We start from the raw sequence: 21875 nt of genomic DNA, 5'->3' as shown, positions 1-21875 counted from the left end.
TGATTTCCTTATATGAACTGTAACTCAGCAAAATCCAAAATAGGGGAGGGTTGTCTTTAAAAAAAAATTGCTATGGGGAGGGTTGTGTGTTTTTTTGGGGTGGGGGGGCACAGGGGAGGGTAGTGCGTTTTTTTCCCTGGTTTCCATTTGCTCTTCTGATTGTATTTTACTTATATACAATTTATTGACTTACTTTTGATATTACCCTAATAAAGTTTAGAAATGTTTGTGAAGGTTTGGTATGTGTGGCTATTATTAAGCTTTAGCTACTGCAGGCCTATGATATTGTGACGTTTGCTGGTTTCACGATCTTATAACTTTGATAGCTTAAATAAAAAACTGGGTAACAGGGAGTTGAACAAAACAACCAACAAAACAACCAACCTAGCCTGAACTAGCTAGCCATAATCCACAGTCCAGCAGGAGGTATCTCCCCGAGAGATAAACATGAGAGACAAAATGTGGCTCTCCCCACTAGTTATATCCTCACAAAACCAATGAGTAGCCCCCACTCTCTGTTATCATGACAACCCCATAAACAATGAACGTGGCTGGTGCTGCCAGGTTGGGGCAGGGTCTGCCCACCCTAACTCCCTGAGGGTCATTACATTGCTCCCCTCTCAAGTCCTCGTCCCCAAGGATAAAGTCTCTGAACCGACCAGGGGTCTCCTTGAACGCCGTGGCCTCCAGGTTGGAGCAATGGGGGTAAGTGGTCAACGGTGCCCAGCTCTGAGTGAGAGAGGGGCACCAGTGCCCCCCATCAGGGTTACCACTTCACCCGGAAGTGGCTCTGATGTTGCCGGGGAACAGCCGTTGAGGCCATCCGGCACTTTGGTGACTGGGGGGGTTCAATGGGTCAGAGGCTCATCCATAGGCCAGTTCTTTAGGGGTTCTAAGCTCCCGACCCAACACGAAAAGCGCAGGGGTGCGTCCTGTATCTTGCACCACACTACAACATGCCAGGAGGACTAATGACAGCTGGACATCCTAGTCCTTTTGGTCTCAGGTGGTGATTAGGTGTGCACCCAGGGTGCGCATTAACCCCTCTACCAGTCCGTCACTTTGTGGGTGAATGGAGGTGGTTCTGATTTTATGAATCCTGAGTATCGGACACATTTCAGCGAAGACCTTGGACTCGAAGTTCCGCCCTTGGTTCAGATGAATGAATATGTCCCACACCAAGGTGTCAGTCACCGTCTCTGCTTCCTGGTTTGGTAGTACATAGGCCTCTGGCCACTTTCGGAAGTAGTTGATCGCCACAAGGATGAACGCGATTACCATTGGTGGATTTGGCCCAGCACATCCACGGCTATCTGGTCCATGGGAGCACCAACTCCGTGTTGCTGCAAGGGGGCTTGCAATCGACCTTGGGGGCCTTTTTTGGTTGTGCATGAATCACAGCAATGGCAGTTATCCGCCACATCCGGTCTACATTGTCCCCAGTAGAAGGATTGGCGGATTAAGAAAGAGTGTTTTGATTACTGATGTTAACCTTCCTGGATATAACCTTTTTTCGGCAAGACAGATCTTCCAAAGGTGGGGGAGTGGCAATCTTTACCAAGGATGCTCAGTTGTCTCCACAAATTCTGTTTCCAAACAATTTGATTTGCTGGTTTTAAGCATTAAACTTTCAAATAGCGCATTGTTGAATGTTGCTGGGTGTTATCGTCCTCCAGCAGCACTAGCCTGTACCCTACCTGCCCTAAGCTCTCTCCTGACCCCTTACACTAAGTCTTAATTTGTCCTGCTAGGTGACTTAAACTGGGACATGCTTAAACCACCTGACCAAGTCCTAAAGCAATGGGACTCCCTAAATCTTTCTCAGATTATGACCAATCCCACAAGGTAGGACTCCAAATACCCAGAAAAGGGTACTCTCCTCGATGTTATCCTCACAAATAATCCTGATAGGTACCAGTCTGGTGTTTTCTGTAATGACCCTAGTGATCACTGTTTTACAATCTGTATTTGTAATGGCTGCTCAGTGAAGCGTCCTGTTCTGATTTGTCATAGACGTAGGTTAAAAACTTTAATGAGCAAGCCTTCCTCCATGACCTGGCCTCTGTAAATTGGTATAGAATCAGCTTGATCCCCTCTGTCGAAGAAGCTTGGACCTTCTTTTTTGATATCTTCAGTGATATTGTTAACAAACACGCCCACATAAAGAAAATTAGAATTAAAAACAGGTTCAGCCACTGGTTCGACCGTGATCTTGCAGAGTTACTCCACCACAAGATTTGTATTTGGAGAAAGGCTCGGCACACGCATACTCAGGCTGACTGGTTCTCGTCCAGGAAAATGAGAAATAAGTGCACTCAGGCTATCCGGAAGGCCAAAGTTAGTTACTTTAAGGAGCAGTTCACTCTCTGTGGGTCTAACCTCAAGAAGTTCTGGAGAACGGTTAGCCATGGAAAATGAACCCTCCTCCTCACAGCTGCCCATGTCCCTTAAAGTTGATGATGTGGTTGTTACTGACAAGAAGCACATGGCTGAGTTCTTTAATCACCACTTCATTAAGTCAGGATTTCTATTTGACTCAGCCATGCCTCCTTTCCCGTCCAACATTTCCTCATCTCCCACCCCTTCTAATGCGACAAGCCCCGATGCTCCTCCCTCTTTTTCCTCTGCCCCACTACAAAGTTTCTCCCTGCAGGCAGTCACTGAGTCCGAGGTGCTAAAAGAGCTCCTTAAACTTGACCCCAAAGGGTTTAGACCCTTTCCTCTTTAAGGTTGCTGCCCTTATAATCGCCAAGCCTATCTCTTACCTTTTTAACCTGTCTCTCCTCTCTGGGGAGGTTCCCATTGCTTGGAAGGCAGCCACGCTTAGTCCTTTATTTAAAGGGGAGATCAAGCTGATCCTAACTGTTATAGGCCTATTTCTATTTTGCCCTGTCTATCAGAAGTGTTGGAAAATCATGCCAGTAATCAACTGACTGGCTTTCTTGATGTCTATAGTATTATCTCTGGTATGAAATCTGGTTTCTCCTCAGGTTATGGATGTGTCACTGCCACCTTAAAAGTCCTCAATGATGTCATCATTGCCTTTGATTCTAAGCAATGTTGTGCTGCTATTTTGATTGACTTGGCCAAAGCCTTTGATAAGGTAGACCATTCCATTCTTGTGGGCAGGCTAAGGAGTATTGGTGTCTCTGAGGGGTCTTTGGCCTGGTTTGCTAACTACCTCTCTCAAAGATTGCAGTGTATAAAGTCAGAACATCTGCTGTCTCAGCCACTACCTATCACCAAGGGTGTACCCCAAGGTCCCACGCTCTTCTCAATTTACATCAACAACATGGCTCAGGCAGTAGAAAGCTCTCTCAAGCTTATATGCAGATGAGACAGTCTTATACTCAACTGGCCCCTCCCGGGAGTTTGTGTTAAACACTCTACAACAAAGCTTTCTTTGTGTCCAACAAGCTTTCTCTGCCCTTACCCTTGTTCTGAACACCTCCAAAACTAAGGTCATGTGGTTTGGTAAGAAGAATGCCCCTGTTACGCTCCTCGTTTGTAAAATGACCGGACCAAGGTGCAGCTTGGTAGGCGTATATTTTCTTTATTAATGTTCCACCAAAAAAACAATAAACAACACAACAAACGTAAAGCTTCGTAGTGCTAAAAACAAAGACAAGGTCTCACAACCTAACTGCGGGAAAAAGGGTTGCCTAAGTATGATCCCCAATCAGAGACAACGATAGACAGCTGCCTCTGATTGGGAACCACTCTCGGCCAAAAACAAAGAAACAGAAAACATAGAATGCCCACCCAAATCACACCCTGACCTAACCAAATAGAGAAATAAAAAGGCTCTCTAAGGTCAGGGCGTGACAGCCCCTCTCACCACAGGTGTGATTACTACCTCAGAGGGTTTAGAGCTTGAGATAGTCACCTCATACAAGTACTTGGGAGTATGGCTAGATGGTACACTGTCCTTCTCTCAGCACATATCAAACCTGCAGGCTAAAGTGAAATCTATAAAGGGAAAGGTTTCCTCTATTGTAATCGTTCCTCTTTCACCCCAGCTGCCAAACTAACCCTGATTCAGATGACCATCCTAAAAAAGCTAGATTATGGAGACTAGTAAGGGTGCTCTCAAGCCACTAGATGTTCTTTACAATTCAGCCATCAGATGTTTTATTTAACCAGGTAAGTTGACTGAGAACACATTCTCATTTACAGCAATGACCTGGAGAATAGTTACAGGGAAGAGGATGAATTAGACAATTGTAAGCTGGGGATCATTAGGCAACCATGGTGGGATGATTAGGTGACCATGATGGTATGAGGGACAGCTTGGAAATTTAGGCAGGACAACAGGGTTAACACCCCTACTCTTGCGATAAGTGCCATAGGATCTTTAATGAACTCAGAGAGTCAGGACACCCATTTAATGTCCCATCTGAAAGACAGCCCCCTGCACAGAGCAGTGTCCCCAATCACTGCCCTGGGGCATTATAATATTTTTTAGACCAGAGGAAAGAGTGCCTCCTACTGGCCCTCCAACACAACTTCCAGCAGCATCTGGTCTTCCATCCAGGGACCAACCATGACCAACCCTGCTTAGCTTCAGAAGCAAGCCAGCAGTGGGATGCAGGGCGGTATGCTGCTAGCTTAGAGGACACATCACCCCCCAATAGCCATCATCACTGTTACATCCTCAGAAAGCATGAGCTCCTGAGTTGGGAAAATCTTGTGCAATACACAGACACATGTCTTGTATTCAAGATCCTAAACGGCCTGGCTCCCCCTCCACTCAGTATTTTTGTTAAACAGGAAACTCAAACATATGGCAACAGATCCACAAGGTCTGCCATGAGAGGTGACTGTATGAAAAAGCACCTTTTGTAAATCCGCTTTCTCTGTGAGAGCTTCCCATGTCTGGAATATATTGCCATCAGACACACATAACTGCACCACCTATCACACTTTCACCAAAAACATGTAGACATGGTTAAAGGTCAATTAGATTTGTGAACATAATCCCTAGCTGTGTATTGCCTCCTGCCATGTTGTCTGTAGCTTGTGAGGTGTAGAAACACTTAGTTGCTTTTATGGATTTTGTCTTGTTGCTTTTGGTTCTATGTTGCTCTGTCTGTATGCTACATATTGCTTGTCTTATGTTCCTCTGCATGTGCTCACTGCTCAATGATTGTCTGTATTGTAATTGTTTTTAATAGCCTGCACTGGGACTGCTGTTGAAAATTAGCCGGCTGGCTAAAACCGGCACTTTTACTGAAACGTTGATTATTGTGCACTGTCCCTGTAAAAATAAATAAACTCAATAAACTTACTGACAGTTGTGTCTGCTTGGCGTGATGTATTGTTGTCTCCTTCTTGTCATTTGTGCTGTTCTCTGTGCCCAACAATGTTTGTACCCTGTTTCATGTTGCTACCATGTTGTTGTCATGTTATGTTGCTACCATGCTGTGTTGTCATGTGTTGTTGCCATGCTATGTTGTTGTCTTAGGTCTCTCTTTATGTAGTGTTGTATCTCTCTTGTCGTGATATGTGTTTTGTCCTATATATATATATATATATTTTTTTAATCTCGGCCCCCATCCCCGCAGGAGGCCTTTTGCCTTTTTGGTGTAAGAATTTGTTCTTAACTGACTTGCCTAGTTAAATAAAGGTTAAATAGCATTTACAAACAAATATAAAATCTTCCAGAAAAACAGTTGCTTTTAAACTAGGGATTTCATGGCTACTTGAGTTTAAGCAGTAATTCTGCTCATAGATTATGCACGTATGAACTACGCATTGATACATCCATTCCAAAGCAGGAGGTTTAAAAAATACTTAGTGGTCACCAAAGTACCAGATCGTCTTTAGCTAATACAAGCTGTGCGTTCCTAAATAGTGTTATTAGAATTTATCTTTTGATATAGTACAGATAAGCTCTAGCAATATTTACGTTGTAAGACTCCACTCTCCAAACTTGTCTGCAGTGTTTTGTTTCAAGTTGAAACAGATATATTCCAATTATGAAGAGGTAAATCTTCCTACAGACTTATGAAACGTTATGAAAACAACTCCTTAGATAAACAAGGATCTTAAAGATGTAAGTTTACACCCGTTTGTTTATTTTAAAACCTGCAAGATGTTATCATTAGCTTGTGGCTCCCCATTTATTTAGGGGAAAAACTGTTCCCAGGCCTGCCTCGCTCCACTTCCTTATCTTCACCAATAACGTAAATCACCCACGTGCAGAGCTGTGCTCAGACTAATCTCTCTCTCTCTCAATTTAATTAAATTGAAAGGGCTTCATTGAAAACATATGTTTACATTTCCAAAGCAAGTGAAATAGATAATAAACAATAGTTATATAAACAGTGAAAAATGAACAGTAAACATTACACTCACAAAAGTTCCAAAGGAATAGAGACATTTCACATGTCATATTATGGATATATATTATGGCTATCTCTCTCTCTCTCGCTCTCTTTTTCTCTCTCTCTGGTAGGAGGAAGAAATCAAAGATAGTTAAAATAGGTCGCATTGATATGTCACTCTGCCTAGTTACCTCTTCTTATGATGTCCAAAGAAATCATCACAGCTTAAGAGGAATATAGTTGTTAATTTCCTGGCCAAAACCACTGGTCACATTTGATAAGTTAATCACATAAAAGAAGACAAAAGATCATTACATGAGAAGAGGGAGGGAGTTAATGAGGTTCAACTCAACATGATACTCAGGGCATGAGACATATTTAGTACATACACTGTTTTAGTCAGCACTGAAATTGGAAGGTTTGGGGTACAATCCAGGGTTGAGTCATATCAAAGACCAAATAGGACCTGATGCATCTCTGCTTGGCACCCAACATTAAGGAGATGGATTGAGGGTAAGGCCCTGCAATAAACTAGCATCCTGTGGTGTACTTGTGCATTAAGCTACCACATGCTATAGACACAGGAAATAGGCTCCTGCCCTTGTCCACTGGCTTGGACAAGGCTTACTACCACAATGTTATAGATTGCTTCAGATATTATTTTATCTATCTCTCCTACCCTACTACATGCGCTTTGGCACTTTAAAACCTTTCATTTTGTATGCCCCCAAAAATACAGACATGATTTTCCTGAATAAAGAGGGATGTCTTTAAAGATGTACTATGCAGAAATCGCTCCTCCATTTCCTGGTTGCTAAAAGTATAGTGTAGAGAATCATTGTACCTTCAAAACTGCTGTGATATAACTTTTCCAGAACCAAAAAGATTGTATTTTCAGCTGTTTGAAGATGGTGTACAAAATCGAAAGTAAAAAATGCTAAAATTAAACGTAAGCACATGAAGCATAGAAATAGAACAGATCTACCACTTCTTACACTTGTTTTCAATGAGAATGACATATCTATGACTAACATTTCTATGTGAATTTGGTCTGGTTGCCCAAAAAGTTAATATTGCAGTTTTAAGTAGTTGAAAATCTTACAGATGGTTTGACAGCTTTGGATTGTAGAGAATAACACACAGGAATTGAAAGTGGTATTTCCTGTTAATTATTCAGGTTTGTGTATGGTAAAATAAGAGATGTGTATTTTGGTGGTGCTGAGCCCTTTCCTCTCAGAAAATTGATGTTATTATTCAACAATAACGCAGGCAGAACCAGGTTGCAGCACCAGCAGTTGTCTGTATGTATTCCCTGTACTGTTCCCACCAACCAGGCTGAATTAATATTGTTATGTATTTTAGTCATGGTAACCTCTTTAAGTACGATTTATTCTTTCCACATGAATTACAACATAGTATAATCTTAGGTGAAGGCACATAAAATACAGGAGGCTATTCATATTGTATTTATTAATGAATGAATGAATGATGGATGGGTGGAAACAGTGAAAATGTGTTATATGCATTAGAGGAACAGTTTGACAGGAAGTTATATATTGATCATACATAAATATGTATTTTATTTATTTATTTTAACTTTATTTACTAGGCAAGTCAGTTAAGAACAAATTCATATTCATATTTCATATACATTAACGTGATTAAGTGATATAACACAGAGTAGCAACCAGCAATGAGGCGATTATTTTCTACACCCCCATGTGATCTTATGTGAAGTTAATGTGGTAATATCACAACATGTAAAAGCAACATGTGATAACACGAAACTACACCTGTGAATACATGATCCCATGTAACACGGGTATGCAACATTACAACCGTTTTTCACATGTTTTTTTAGTCAGCAATGAAATTGGAAGGATTGGGGTACAATTAAGGGTTGAGTCCATAGACCAAATGGGACCCAATGCCTCCCTGCTTTGCACCCAACATTAAGGAGACGGATTGAGGGTAAGGCCTTGCAATAAACTAGCGTCCTGTTTGTATTTGTGCATAAGATCACATGCAAATCCGATTTTTACATATGAATGTTTTTCACATGTGAGAGTTCGATTTTCACGTGTTTGTAAGTGAATTAAATGATATTAGGGGGTAAGTGGTACGCTTTTCACCACCAAAAAAAATACACGTGAAATTTGCAGTTTCACATGTGAAATAGCTGTTTTCAAATGTTGAGCGGAAAATTTCACGTCAAAAAAAGACACATGAGGTCAGTAGTTCACATGTGAAACCTGTATTATAGTACATTTTGAGTTCACATGTTAACACCGCCTTTTCATATGTGAGAACAACATGTTTTCACCTTATGTGAATTTCAGATTCACATGTGAAAATCGAACTCTCACATGTGGAAAAGCATTTTCACCTGGGAAAAACCTTCACATGTGAAAATCGGATTTACATGTGATCTTATGTGAAGTTAATGTGATAACATGCAAAATATCAACTTCCTTAATTAATGACAGTATGATTACATTTGACATGATCACTTTGTACTGACTTTTCAATATGACCCCATCTGGGGTACGCTGATCTTTCTGCTGCGATGCAAAGTCTGTAAGATTCCTTTCTTCACATTCATGACCTATAATACATCTCTGCACTTCACAAGAGTGCCATCTGCACTGCTATTTTAGTTACCACTTAATCTGACTGTATAGTTGTTTAATGTTGGTGGGGCATATTATTATGTTTTAATGTTACTCCTGAATCACTATGATAAATATAATCGTTTTTTGTTTGTTGTGTATTTTTAACAAAGCTGAGATTTACTTTACTCAAGTCTAAAGTGTAGGAATACTGGTGAAATCAGTCATTGACGCAGACATAGTGGCAGAGCAGGAAGATCAGAACGCCGTGAACCAAGAGATTGTGAGTGTAAATCCAAGGTGAGGACGTTGAATAATAATTACTGTTTAAATAAACATACAATGTAATCATGTATGTCAAAGCATGTAAAATATGTATGTTACAAGCACTGTTTGTGTGTGTATTCTGTGAAATCTCAACTGAAAAATATTAATGTCAAAATTAATATTCACATGTGAAACTTCATGTGCAGGGTAGGTAACCCAGCCACCAAAGTGACTCTTATTAACTGTATGCTGAAGGTGTTATTATCTTCTCAGGAATTCAGCCTTCTCTGTGCTGCTCGCCAACCCCCATTGACTCACAGTTCTTTGAAGCAGAGATGCAGTTGTCTTTACATCCTGTAGGTCTGATATCTGATTGGAAGTTATTTAAAAGTAATGCTATTGGTAAAAAACTCAGATTTTAAATCTAAACAACCTAGATGTTATAAAAGGGACTCAGATTCATTGACACTTTCTCTTTGTTACTGACCTGCCGTGATGAGATACACTCTCTCTCTGTTACAATATCCAGCAGACTGATTACTGAAATTAAATCAAATGAAATTGTATTGGTCACATACACATGATTAGCAGATTAGCAGATGTCATTGCGGGTGCAGTGAAATGCTTGTGTGTTAGTGATGCTGTTTACATCCATGTTTGTTATCTATCTAAAACTTGTTGTCTGGGGAGAACTTCAATGCCATCTATATGGATGTATGATCTCTGTGGTTACTTGTAGTTGTTCAGACTGAACACTGATGACACTTTATGCAAGGATCTCTTTTGTTCTCTCAGGAATTCTCTCATCTCTATTGTACCAGGATCAACCCTTCAGGACATCCCACATAGTGGCTAAAAACAGACCTCCATCTTCTGCTAGCTTGCTACCCATGGCTCGGCTAGCTGTCTGAATCGCCATGACCCCAACCAACCTCACTACTCACTGGACCCCTATGATCACTCAGCTAACCATGCCTCTCATCTCTGGGATATGTGGGACGCTAGCGTCCCACCTGGCCAAAAGCCAGTGAAAATGCAGAGCGCCAAATTCAAATAAATTACTATAAAAATCTAACTTTCATGAAATCACACGTGTAAGATACCAAATTAAAGCTACACGTGTTGTGAATCCAGCCAACATGTCAGATTTCAAAAAGGCTAATCGGGGAAAGCAAACGATGCTATCATATGAGGGTAGCACCTCCGTAAACAAAGCGAGAAAACATATTTCAACCCTGCAGGCGCGACACAAAACGCAGAAATAAAAATATAAATCATGCCTTACCTTTGACGAGCTTCTTTTGATGGCACTCCAATATGTCCCATAAACATCACAAATAGTCCTTTCGTTCGATTAATTCCGTCGATATATATCCAAAATGTCAATTTATTTGGCGCGTTTGATCCAGAAAAACACCGGTTCCAACTTGAGCAACGTGACTACAAAATATCTCAAAAGTTACCTGTAAACTTTGCCAAAACATTTCAAACTACTTTTGTAATACAACTTTAGGTATTTTTAAAAGTAAATCATCAATAAAATTGAAGACGGGATGATCTGTGTTCAATACAGGAAGAAAACAAACTGACGCTACCTTTCTGGTCACGCTCCTCTATCTAACAGTACACTTGAAGTGACCCTCGTTTTGAACAGGGCTACTTCTTCATTACACAACCTCAACCAATTTCTAAAGACTGGTGACATCCAGTAGAAGCAGTAGGATCTGCAAGAAGGTCCCTTAGAAATCTGGATTCCCAATGAAAACCCATTGAAAAGAGTGACCTCAAAGAAAATTATCTGAATGGTTTGTCTTCGGGGTTTCGCCTGTTACATAAGTTCTGTTATACTCACAGATATGATTCAAACAGTTTTAGAAACTTCAGAGTGTTTTATATCCACATCTACTAATAATATGCATATCTTATCTTCTGAGGATGAGTAGCAGGCAGTTGAATTTGGGCATGCATTTCATCGGGACGTTAAAATACTGCCCCCTGTCACCAAGAAGTTTTAACGTCAATATGCCTTGTCCATTGCTGTTCTGGTTAGTGTTTATTGGCTTATTTCACTGTAGAGCCGCTAGCCCTGCTCATTAAACCTTATCCAACCCTTCAGTTTCACCACCCACACATACGATGACATCACCTGGTTTCAATTATGTTTCTAGAGACAATATCTCTTTCATCATCACTCAATGCCAAGGTTTACCTCCACTGTATTCACATCCTACCATACCTTTGTCTGTACACTATTTTATCGCCCCCAGAAACCTGCTCCTTTTACTCTCGGTTCCCGGACGTCCTAGACGTCCAATTCTCATGGCTTTTAGCCGTACCCTTATCCTACTCCTCCTCTGTTCCTCTGGCGATGTAGATGTGAATCCAGGCCCTGCAGTGCCTAGCTCTACTCCTATTCCCCAGGCGCTCTCTTTTGATGACTTCTGTAACTGTAAAAGCCTTGGTTTCATGCATGTTAACATTGGAAGCCTCCTCCCTAAGTTTGCTTTATTCACTGCTTTAGCACACTCTGCTAACCCGGATGTCTTAGCCGTGTCTAAATCCTGGCTTAGGAAGACCACCAATAACTCTGAAATCTCCATCCCTAACTACAACATTTTCAGACAAGATAGAACGGCCAAAGGGGGCGGTGTTGCAATCTACTGCAGAGATAGCCTGCAGAGTTCTGTCCTACTATCCAGGTCTGTACCCAAACAATTTGAACTTCTACTTTTAAAAATCCACCTCTCTAAAAACAAGTCTCTCACCGTTGCCGCCTGCTATAGACCACGCTCTGCCCCCAGCTGTGCTCTGCATACAATATGTGAACTGATTGCCCCCCAAATATCCTCAGAGCTCGTGCTGCTAGGTGACCTAAACTGTGACATGCTTAACACCCCGGCCATACTATAATATAAACTTGATGCCCTCAATCTCACACAAATGTTCAATGAACCTAAAAGGTACAACCCCAAAGCCGTAAACACGGGCACCCTCATAGATATCATCCTAACCAACTTGCCCTATAAATACACCTGTTTTCAACCAAGATCTCAGCGATCACTGCCTGATTGCCTGGATCCGTAATGGGTCAGCGGTCAAACTCCACTCATCACTATCCAACGCTCCCTGAGCAGGCCTTTCTAATCGACCTGGCCCGGGTATCCTGGAAGGTTATCAAATCAAATCAAATGTATTTATGTAGCCCTTCGTACATCAGCTGATATCTCAAAGTGCACGTTGGCTTCAACACCCTAGAATGGCCAAAACCTAGGAAAAAACCTAGAGAGGAACCAGGCTATGAGGGGTGGCCAGTCCTCTTCTGGCTGTGCCAGGTGGAGATTATAACAGAACATGGCCAAGATGTTCAAATGTTCATAATTGATCAGCATGGTCAAATAATAATAATCACAGTAGTTGTCGAGGGTGCAGCAAGTCAGCACCTCAGGAGTAAATGTCAGTTGGCTTTTCATAGCCGATCATTAAAAGTATCTCTACCACTCCTGCTGTCTCTAGAGAGTTGAAAACAGCAGGTCTGGGACAGGTAGCATGTCCGCTGAACAGATCAGGATTCCATAGCCGCAGGCAGAATAGTTGAAACTGGAGCAGCAGCACGGCCAAGTGGACTGGGGACAGCAAGGAGTCATCATGCCAGGTAGTCCTGAGGCATGGTCCTAGGGCTCAGGTCCTCCGAGAGAGAGAAAGAGAGAATTAGAGAGAGCATACTTAAATTCACACAGGACCCCGAATAAGACAGGAGAAGTACTAACAAACTGATCCTAGCCACCCGACACATAAACTACTGCAGCATAAATACTGGAGGCTGAGACAGGAGGGGTCAGGAGACACTGTGGCCCCATCCGATGATACCCCCGGACAGGGCCAATCAGGAAGGATATAACCCCACCCACTTTGCCAAAGAACAGCCCCCACATCACTAGAGGGATACCTTCAACCACCAACTTTACCATCCTGAGACAAGGCCGAGTATAGCCCACAAAGATCTCCGCCACGGCACAACCCAGACAGGAAGATCACATCAGTGACTCAACCCACTCAACGCACCCCTCCTAGGAACGGCATGAAAGAGCACCAGTAAGCCAGTGACTCAGCCCCTTTAATAGGGTTAGAGGCAGAGAATCCCAGTGGAAAGAGGGGAACCGGCCAGGCAGAGACGGCAAGAGCGGTTCGTTGCTCCAGAGCCTTTCTGTTCACCTTCACACTCCTGGGCCAGACTACACTCAATCATATGACGCACTGAAGAGATGAGTCTTCAGTAAAGACTTAAAGGTTGAGACCGAGTTTGCGTCTCTCACATGGGTAGGCAGACCATTCCATAAAAATGGAGCTCTATAGGAGAAAGCCCTGCGTCCAGCTGTTTGCTTAGAAATTCTAGGGACAATTAGGAGGCCTGCGTCTTGTACGTGTAGGTATGTACGGCAGGACCAAATCAGAGAGATAGGTAGGAGCAAGCCCATGTAATGCTTTGTAGGTTAGCAGTAAAACCTTGAAATCAGCCCTTGCCTTGACAGGAAGCCAGTGTAGGGAGGCTAGCACAAGAGTAATTTGATAAAAAGTTTTGGTTCTAGTCAGGATTCTAGCAGCCGTATTTAGCACTAACTGAAGTTTATTTAGTGCTTTATCCGGGTAGCCGGAAAGTTGAGCATTGCAGTAGTCTAACCTATAAGTAACAAAAGCATAGATACATTTTTCGGCATAATTTTTGGACAGAAAGTTTCAGATTTTTGCAATGTTACGTAGATGGAAAAAAGCTGTCCTTGAAACAGTCTTGATATGTTCGTCAAAAGAGAGATCAGGGTCCAGAGTAACGCCAAGGTCCTTCACAGTTTTATTTGAGACGACTGTACAACCATTAAGATTAATTGTCAGATTCAACAGAATATCGCTTTGTTTCTTGGGACCTAGAACAAGCATCTCTGTTTTGTCCGAGTTTAAAATGAGAAGGATTGCAATCATCCACTTCCTTAGGTCTGAAACACAGGCTTCTGGCGAGGGCAATTTTTTAATTGAAATGTACAGCTCTGTGTCATCCGCATAGCAGTGAACGTTAACATTATGTTTTCGAATGACATCCCCAAGAGGTAAAATATATAGTGAAAACAATAGTGGTCCTAAAACGGAACCTTGATACAGGTAACGAGTGGAGGACAGAGGAGCCTCTTAAAGAAGAAGTTACAAGTCTGTGAGAGCCAGAAATCTTGCTTGTTTGTAGGTGACCGAATACTTATTTTCCACCATAATTTGCAAATAAATTCATTAAAAATCCTACAATGTGATTATCTGGATTTTTTTCTTCTCATTTTGTCTGTCATAGTTGAAGTGTACCTATGATGAAAATTACAGACCTCTCTCATCTTTTCAAGTGGGAGAACTTGCACAATTGGTGGCTGACTAAATACTTTTTTGCCCCACTGTATCCTACCCTGCCTTTCTAAAGTCTTCGAAAGCCAAGTTAACAAACAGATCACCGACCATTTTGAAACGCACCGTACCTTCTCCACTATGCAATCTGGTTTCAGAGCTGGTCATGGGTGCCCCTCAGCCACGCTCAAGGTTCTAAACGATATCTTAACCGCCATCGATTAGAAACAATACTGTGCAGCCGTATTCATTGACCTGGCCAAGGCTTTCGACTCTGTCAATCACCACATCCTCATAGGCAGACTCAACAGCCTTGGTTTCTCAAATGATTGCCTCGCCTGGTTCACCAACTACTTCTCCGACAGAGTTCAGTGTGTCACATCTGAGGGCCTGTTGTCCGGGCCTCTGGCAGTCTCTATGGGGGTGCCACAGGGTTAAAATTCTTGGGCCGACTCTCTTCTCTCTTCTTGTATATAACAATGAAGTTGCTCTTGCTGCTGGTGAGTCTCTGATCCACCTCTACGCAGACGACACCATTCTGTATACTTCTGGCCCTTCTTTGGACACTGTGTTAACAACACTCCAGATGAGCTTCAATGCCATACAACTCTCCTTCCGTGGCCTCCAACTGCTCTTAAATTCAACTGATCGCTGCCTGCACCTGCCAGCCCATCCATCATCACTACTCTGGACAGATCTGACTTAGACTATATGGACAACTACAAATACCTAGGTGTCTGGTTAGACTGTAAACTCTCCTTCCAGACTCACATAAAACATCCAAAGATAAATCTAGAATTGGCTTCCTATTTCGCAACAAAGCATCCTTCACTGACGCTGCCAAACATACCCTCGTAAAACTGACCATCTTACCGATCCTCGACTTTGGCGATGTCACTTACAAAATAGCCTCCAACATCCTACTCAACAAATTGGATTCAGTCTATCACAGTGCCATCTGTTTTGTCACCAATGCCCCATATACTACCCACCACTGCGACCTGTACGCTCTGGTTGGCTGGCCCTCGCTTCATACTCGTCGCCAAACTCACTGGCTCCAGGTCATCTACAAGACCCTGCTAGGTAAAGTCCCACCTTATCTCTGCTCGCTGGTCACCATAGTTGCACCCACCCGAAGCACGCGTTCCAGCAGGTATATCTCACTTGTCACCCCCAAAGCCAATTCCTCCTTTGGCCGCCTCTCCTTCCAGTTCTCTGCTGCCAATGACTGGAACGAACTACAAAAATCTCTGAAACTGGAAACACTTATCTCCCTCACTAGCTTTAAGCACCAGCTGTCAGAGCAGCTCACAGATCACTGCACCTGTACATAGCCCATCTATAAATAGCCCAAACAACTATCTCTTCCCCTACTGTATTTATTTATTTATTTTGCTCCTTTGCACCCCAGTATTTCTACTTTGCGCACTCATCTACTGTCAAATCTACCATTCCAGTGTTTTAAATGCTATATTGTATTTACTTCGCCACCATGGCCTATTTATTGCCTTTACCTCCCTTATCTCACCTCATTTGCTCACATTGTATATAGATTTATTTTTCTACTGTATTATTGACTGTTGTATAGCACACTGTATTACTTATACAACTAATATAAGGACAGGACATGAGACGGGAGTAGAAATGAAAGTGGGCATTGTTTAATGTGTTTTACAGGAAGGACATTCCAAGCATTTCAATGTAGGTAAGCAAGGGGGGTTACAGGTGCCCTAAAGGGAAAAAAATTGAATATCAATACACAACATATTCCTCCCCCTTTATCTTTGATGACTCATAAGGAAAAAGTGTCACTGTTTTGCCTATTGTTTTCTTTTTAATATAAATTCTCTAAATGTAAATAAATGAACTTTTCAGAATAACCTTTTCTAAACTAGGGATAGAGGGTAGACTGCCTCAGTCCCCAGACTTAACCCAGGGGTGTATTCTGCCCCAATGTCGGAGGTTAGAATGAACTAAATAGTCAACCTGTCAGGGGGTCGTCTTTCTCTTGCAGGGTAATGACGACGTACAGGTGAGTCTAGAGTCACATTATCTCTGAGTCTGAGTGGTGATGGTGTATGCCCAGACTGGGGTGCAACAGTACCCTGAGTAGGCACTCTGGAGCACTTTCCACATTTGTAGGTTGCAGCAGTGGATGTTCAGGTGATAGCTCATAGTCATGGTTGGTCTCCAGTTGCTGATCTTGATTTGTCACATGAGTCATCTCTGAGGTTGGTTCATGACAACAGTTGATCCACGTGTCTCCTCCAGATTATGTTTTCCGGTGTGTGAAATGTATAGGACACAGGCCCTGTTTGTGCAACCACTGTGGCTGGTATCCACTTTGTACCTTTGCAGTAGTTCCGAGCAAGAACTCTCTCTCTCTAGCTATGAAGCTTCTGTCTTTTTCTTTGCTCTGTGTCTCCACCTGTGCTCTCTGTTGTGTCTGTACAACCTGTCTCGTCTTTGGAGGTCTCAGGAGGTCGAGTCGCGTGCAAAGCTGTCTTTTCATCATGGCTGACGCGGGTGCCACTTTGGTTGTAGCGTGGGGAGTGTTTCTGTAGGTTAACAGGAAGGTGTTTAGACGCCTATTGAGGGAGCCGTTCCCTTGTGGTGATTTTAAAGCTTGCTTCATCGTTTGGACAAACCTTTCAGCGAGGCCGTTCGTTGCAGGGTGATACGGCGCTGACTTCATGTGCTGAATTCCATTTGCTTCCATGAATGACCGGAACTCTTCAGACACCAGTTGGGGGCCATTATCACTAACGAGTTGTGTTGGCAACCTGAAGCGACTGAAGATTGACCGTAGTTCTTCGATGGTTCTCTCCGCTGAGGTGCTCTTCATCACTGTGACCTCAGGCCATTTGCTGTGTGTGTCAACTACGACTAAGAACATACGATCCTCCAGTGGGCTTGCATAGTCTATGTGGACTCGCTGCCAAGGCTCCTCTGGGAAGTCCCGTGGGTGTAGTGGCGCTAGCTGAGGCATGTTCCTCATCTTTTGACATGCAGAACATGACTTGACCTTGTCTTCGATAGCTGCGTCCAGACCTGGCCACCAAAAGTAGCTGCTTGCAATCTCCTTCATTCGCACCACGTCACAGTGCCCTGAATAGAGTTTTTCAAGCACCTGCCACCTCAGTGGCGGCGGCGGTATGATGACTCGAAAACCCCATAGCAAGCATCCAAACTGAACTGTGAGCTCGTTTCTCCTCACTAGGTAAGGTTGTAGGCTGTCCGACATCTCTCCTTTTCCACGAGTGACAATGTCCACGACCTCAAGACCTCCAGGACATCACTGGATCAGTGGGTGAACTTTTTCACTTGGACAGATGTATCTGGGGCGTTCATCACTTCCTTGAAGTAGAAGATTTCAGCCTGGGAGTGCTCAGTGTGTGCGACAGGTAAGGGAAGCCTTGAGAGGCCGTCTGCATTGCAGTGCTGCTCAGACCTTCTGTACTTGATATCGTACTGGTGAGCAGATAACAATAACGCCCATCGCTGCATGCGGCTGGCTGCAAGCGACGGAATGCCGGTGTGGGGACCAAAGATGGAGGTGAGGGGTCTATGGTCCGTCAGCAGTGTGAATCGTTGGCCAAACAGAAACTGATGAAATTTCTTAACTCCAAACACAATGGCGAGTGTTTCACGCTCTATCTGTGCATAATTGCTCTCGGCTTTATTTAAGGTCCGTGATGCGAAAGCAATTGGCCTTTCTTCACCTGATGGCATGTTGTGTGAGACAACCGCACCAACGCCATAAGGCGATGCATCACATGCCAACTGTAATGGCTAGTTGGGGTTGAAGTGGGTTAGGGTCTCTGACTGAGCTAAGGCTGTTTTCACTTTCTTGAAGGCCTCCTCACATCTGTCTGTCCACTTCCACTGTTAACATGTTAGCTAGGTTTGGCACAAACTTTGCGTAGTATGTCAGTAGTCCTAAGAATGATCTCAGCTGACTCACGTTCTGTGGGGATGGAGCTTCCGCAATGGCCTTCACCTTCGATGGCGCCTTGTGGAGCCCCAAACTGTCGATGACGTGGCCCAGGTACTCAACAGAGGGCCGGACGAACTTGCATTTGTCCTTCCGGACCCTCAGACAGTACTCCTCCAATCTCTGTAGTGTAGCGTTCAGGTTTCTCAGGTGCTCCAGCTCGTCTTTGCCGGTGATGAGTAGATCATCGAGGTAACATTGGACCCCGGTGAGCCCGCTTGCTGTCTGGTTTCACTGTCAGTTTAACTGTTATGTCCTTCATACTGCCAAGGTCTCCTTTGAACGCATCCGCATGTTTCCTCAATATCCCTTGTAGGTTTGTGTCCTCTTTTGCAACCATGTGAATTTCCTGCCAGTTAAGTTTGATCTTCCAGCCATGTACATCCTAGCAATGCTGGATAGTGGCCTTTCACTATGTAGAGTGGTATCTTTACCTTCTGTTTGTTGAGCTCCACTGTACCAATCACGCTTCCTCTCACTGGAACAATCTCACCGGTGTATGTTTTCAGCGTCATCTTTGTGGGCTGTAGTGTGAGGTGATGTAGTTTCTCCTTGTATACAGCCTCAGACAGCAAATATATGGCTGCTCCAGTGCCCACTTGCATCCGTACTGCGTTTCCATCCAGTAGTGGTGTCACCCAGTACCCGCATCCATTGTCTGAAATTGACATAACATGCAAAGATTCTTTCCCTTCAGACAGGGTATCACTTTGTTCATCATCTGTTTGCTCCATTTTATGCACTTTCTTTTTGTACTTCCTGAAGTCGCTTTTCCTTTGTTCAGTACTTTTGTTTGATTGTGTCTTTTTGTTTTTACATGCACGTTCGATGTGACCCTTTTCCCCACAACTTCTGCAGTCTAAGTCATTGCACCAACACTCCTCTGCTTGGTGCCCTGGTTTCCCACAGCGATAGCATGGCTTGCCACCTCCTGCCTTGTTCTTTAACCACGTAGACACCTTATGCACTTTGGTCGATGCACTTAGCTGTTGTGTGTCTTTATTTGCCATTTCCATTGACGCACTCACTTCTATTGCTCTCTGCAATGTTAAGTTACTCTCAGTCAAAAGGCATTTCTGAATTGCCTCACTGCGCATGCCACACACTAACCTATCACGTATAGTGTCACTCATTGATCACCCAAATTCACAGTGTTCAGATAACTGTTTCAATACAGCCACAAACTGTGAGATTGATTCCCCCTCCTCTTGATTTCTCTTATGAAACTGGAATCTCTCTGCGATTATCAGTGGTTTGGGAGAATAATGTCCTTTTAAGGCACAATTTCATCATATGATTTATCACCAGGTTTTCCAGACGTTACTAGGCTGCGCAGTAGATTGAATGTTTTTCCTCCCATAACAGTTAAAAATGTTGGCACGACTTCTGCTTTAATTCCATTTGTCAACACAAAGTACTCAAAACGTTCTGTGTAAGAACTCCATTGTTCCACAGATTCATCAAATGTTCCTATATTTTCAATCAATGCAGACATTTTCAGTTTATTTTTCTATCTCACACTTTTCAGATGGTCCCTTACTCCCAGGCCCCTTTTTTTCTTTCTTTTAAGTCACGGTGACTTCACTTCCTCCCGCAGCGAAACTCTTCCGATCCCTCGAGGCCGTGACATCAAAGGCTAGCTAGCGTCACTCGACTGGCTAGCTCCACGTTTTGTTTGGGTCTTTCTACAGAGAGAGAAAAAAGATAACGAATTTAACTCAGACTTTCTGCCGAAGATGATGAGCACAAACGTGAGAACGTTTCTTCCTCGTCGCCAGTTTTGTTGTATAGCACACTGTATTACTTATACAACTAATATAAGTACAGGACATGAGACCAGAGTAGAAATTAACGTGGACATTGTTTAATGCGTTTTACAGGAAGAACATTCCAAGCATTTCAACGTAGGTAAGCAAAGGGGGGTTACAGGTGCCCTAAAGGGATAAACTAGAATATCAATACACAACATTGACTGTATGTTTGTTTTACTCCAACTCTGCGTTATGTGTGTCAAACTGCTTTGCTTTATCTTGGCCAGGTCGCAGTTGTAAATGAGAGTTTGTTCTCAACTTGCTTACCTGGTTAAATAAAGGTGAAATAAAAAAAATAGATGTAATCCTCTTCCTAGAGGATGTTGGCTGGTTCAATTTGATTGGATATCTAATTTATTATCTTTAGTTTGGTCTGTGAATTGGTCAACAATTTATTTTGAAAATTAACAAGTCAGATCTGGTATATATGAAATGAAAGTATCGCTCTTATCCTGTGTCCTGCTCATGGAATAAAGTTGTACGAAAATGCTTCTCTTCTAAAATAACCAAGCCCATGGCCTGAGTAGATCGGATTAGGCCTAGTTGATGCTTTGCCTTGTAAATTAACATTAAGATCTGTATGCCTAGAATAATCCCTTGTAATGCTTGTTAAGGCTTTGTAATTTAAATTTATGCCTTGTGTGTGATTTCATTCATTTTACAAAGTTATTAAATAACACTTGCGTTTTGCATTCACTTCTCATGACCATTTCTTGATTTTAGTCAGCTCAACTCATATACTTGATCACTGACAAACAATTGGCATGCATAAAAAGATGGAGAAAAAACAATTCTAGAGGTTAGTGTCCATTTACTTAACAAACACCAAAACAGGGAATTGAAGAAAAATATACCTGTTTTGAAACTCTTCTCTGACAAGATGCATTCCAAAAAAAGTTTATTGGGGAAAAAAAACAGGCAAAATGTTGAATATGTTGCCTCCTTAGAGCGAGAGGAGACACTTTTTGAAGCAGCAATGTAAAGTGCTAGAAAAATTGTCAAGACACAAGAGCACTGTGCCCACAACTCTGCTGGACCATTCCCAGTGAAATCTCCATTCACACCATGGTGGGAACAGGTGAAGACCCAGTACAATTGTTATGTCTCGAAATGTGAGACGTATGGCAAGTACTTTTGCTTTCAATTCCAAGTGAAATTGTCCACAAGCCACGGATGATTTTAATAAGCAAGGCACAATTGTCAAACCGCTGTTTGACAATGAAGGCAATGCAGGCATTTTAGAGGTGCTTAAAGCAAACTTGCTCACTCTTCGAGGTCAATCTCAAACAGACTGGACTAGGGCCATGGCCTGTAAGCAGGGCACAACTTTTCAAACAGTATGCAGATCGACTATGGAAACATTTCTATGAATATTCTGGCCATAAAACACAATCACGTGACAACATGTAACTAACAATGCTCAAACAAAAAGCAGGCTGGTCTCTATGTTTTGTTATTTTGATTTCAAATTAAGATTGGAGAAATGGAA

At 42.7% G+C, this 21875-nt stretch overlaps 1 long non-coding RNA gene across 1 annotated transcript; it reads left to right on the top strand.

Annotated features, from left to right (window-relative positions):
* Nucleotides 1-20179: 20179 nt before the first annotated feature.
* On the top strand, nt 20180-20722 carry LOC116354797 (uncharacterized). Its single transcript, XR_004204024.1, has 2 exons — nt 20180-20326; nt 20456-20722. It is a non-coding gene; the product is annotated as an uncharacterized LOC116354797 (long non-coding RNA).
* Nucleotides 20723-21875: the final 1153 nt, after the last annotated feature.

Source organism: Oncorhynchus kisutch, linkage group LG18, assembly GCF_002021735.2.
Source record: "Oncorhynchus kisutch isolate 150728-3 linkage group LG18, Okis_V2, whole genome shotgun sequence".
Classification (NCBI taxonomy): Eukaryota; Metazoa; Chordata; class Actinopteri; order Salmoniformes; family Salmonidae; genus Oncorhynchus; species Oncorhynchus kisutch.
The sequence above is the reverse complement of the archived record's forward strand: the minus strand, read 5'-3'. Positions and strand labels throughout refer to the sequence as shown.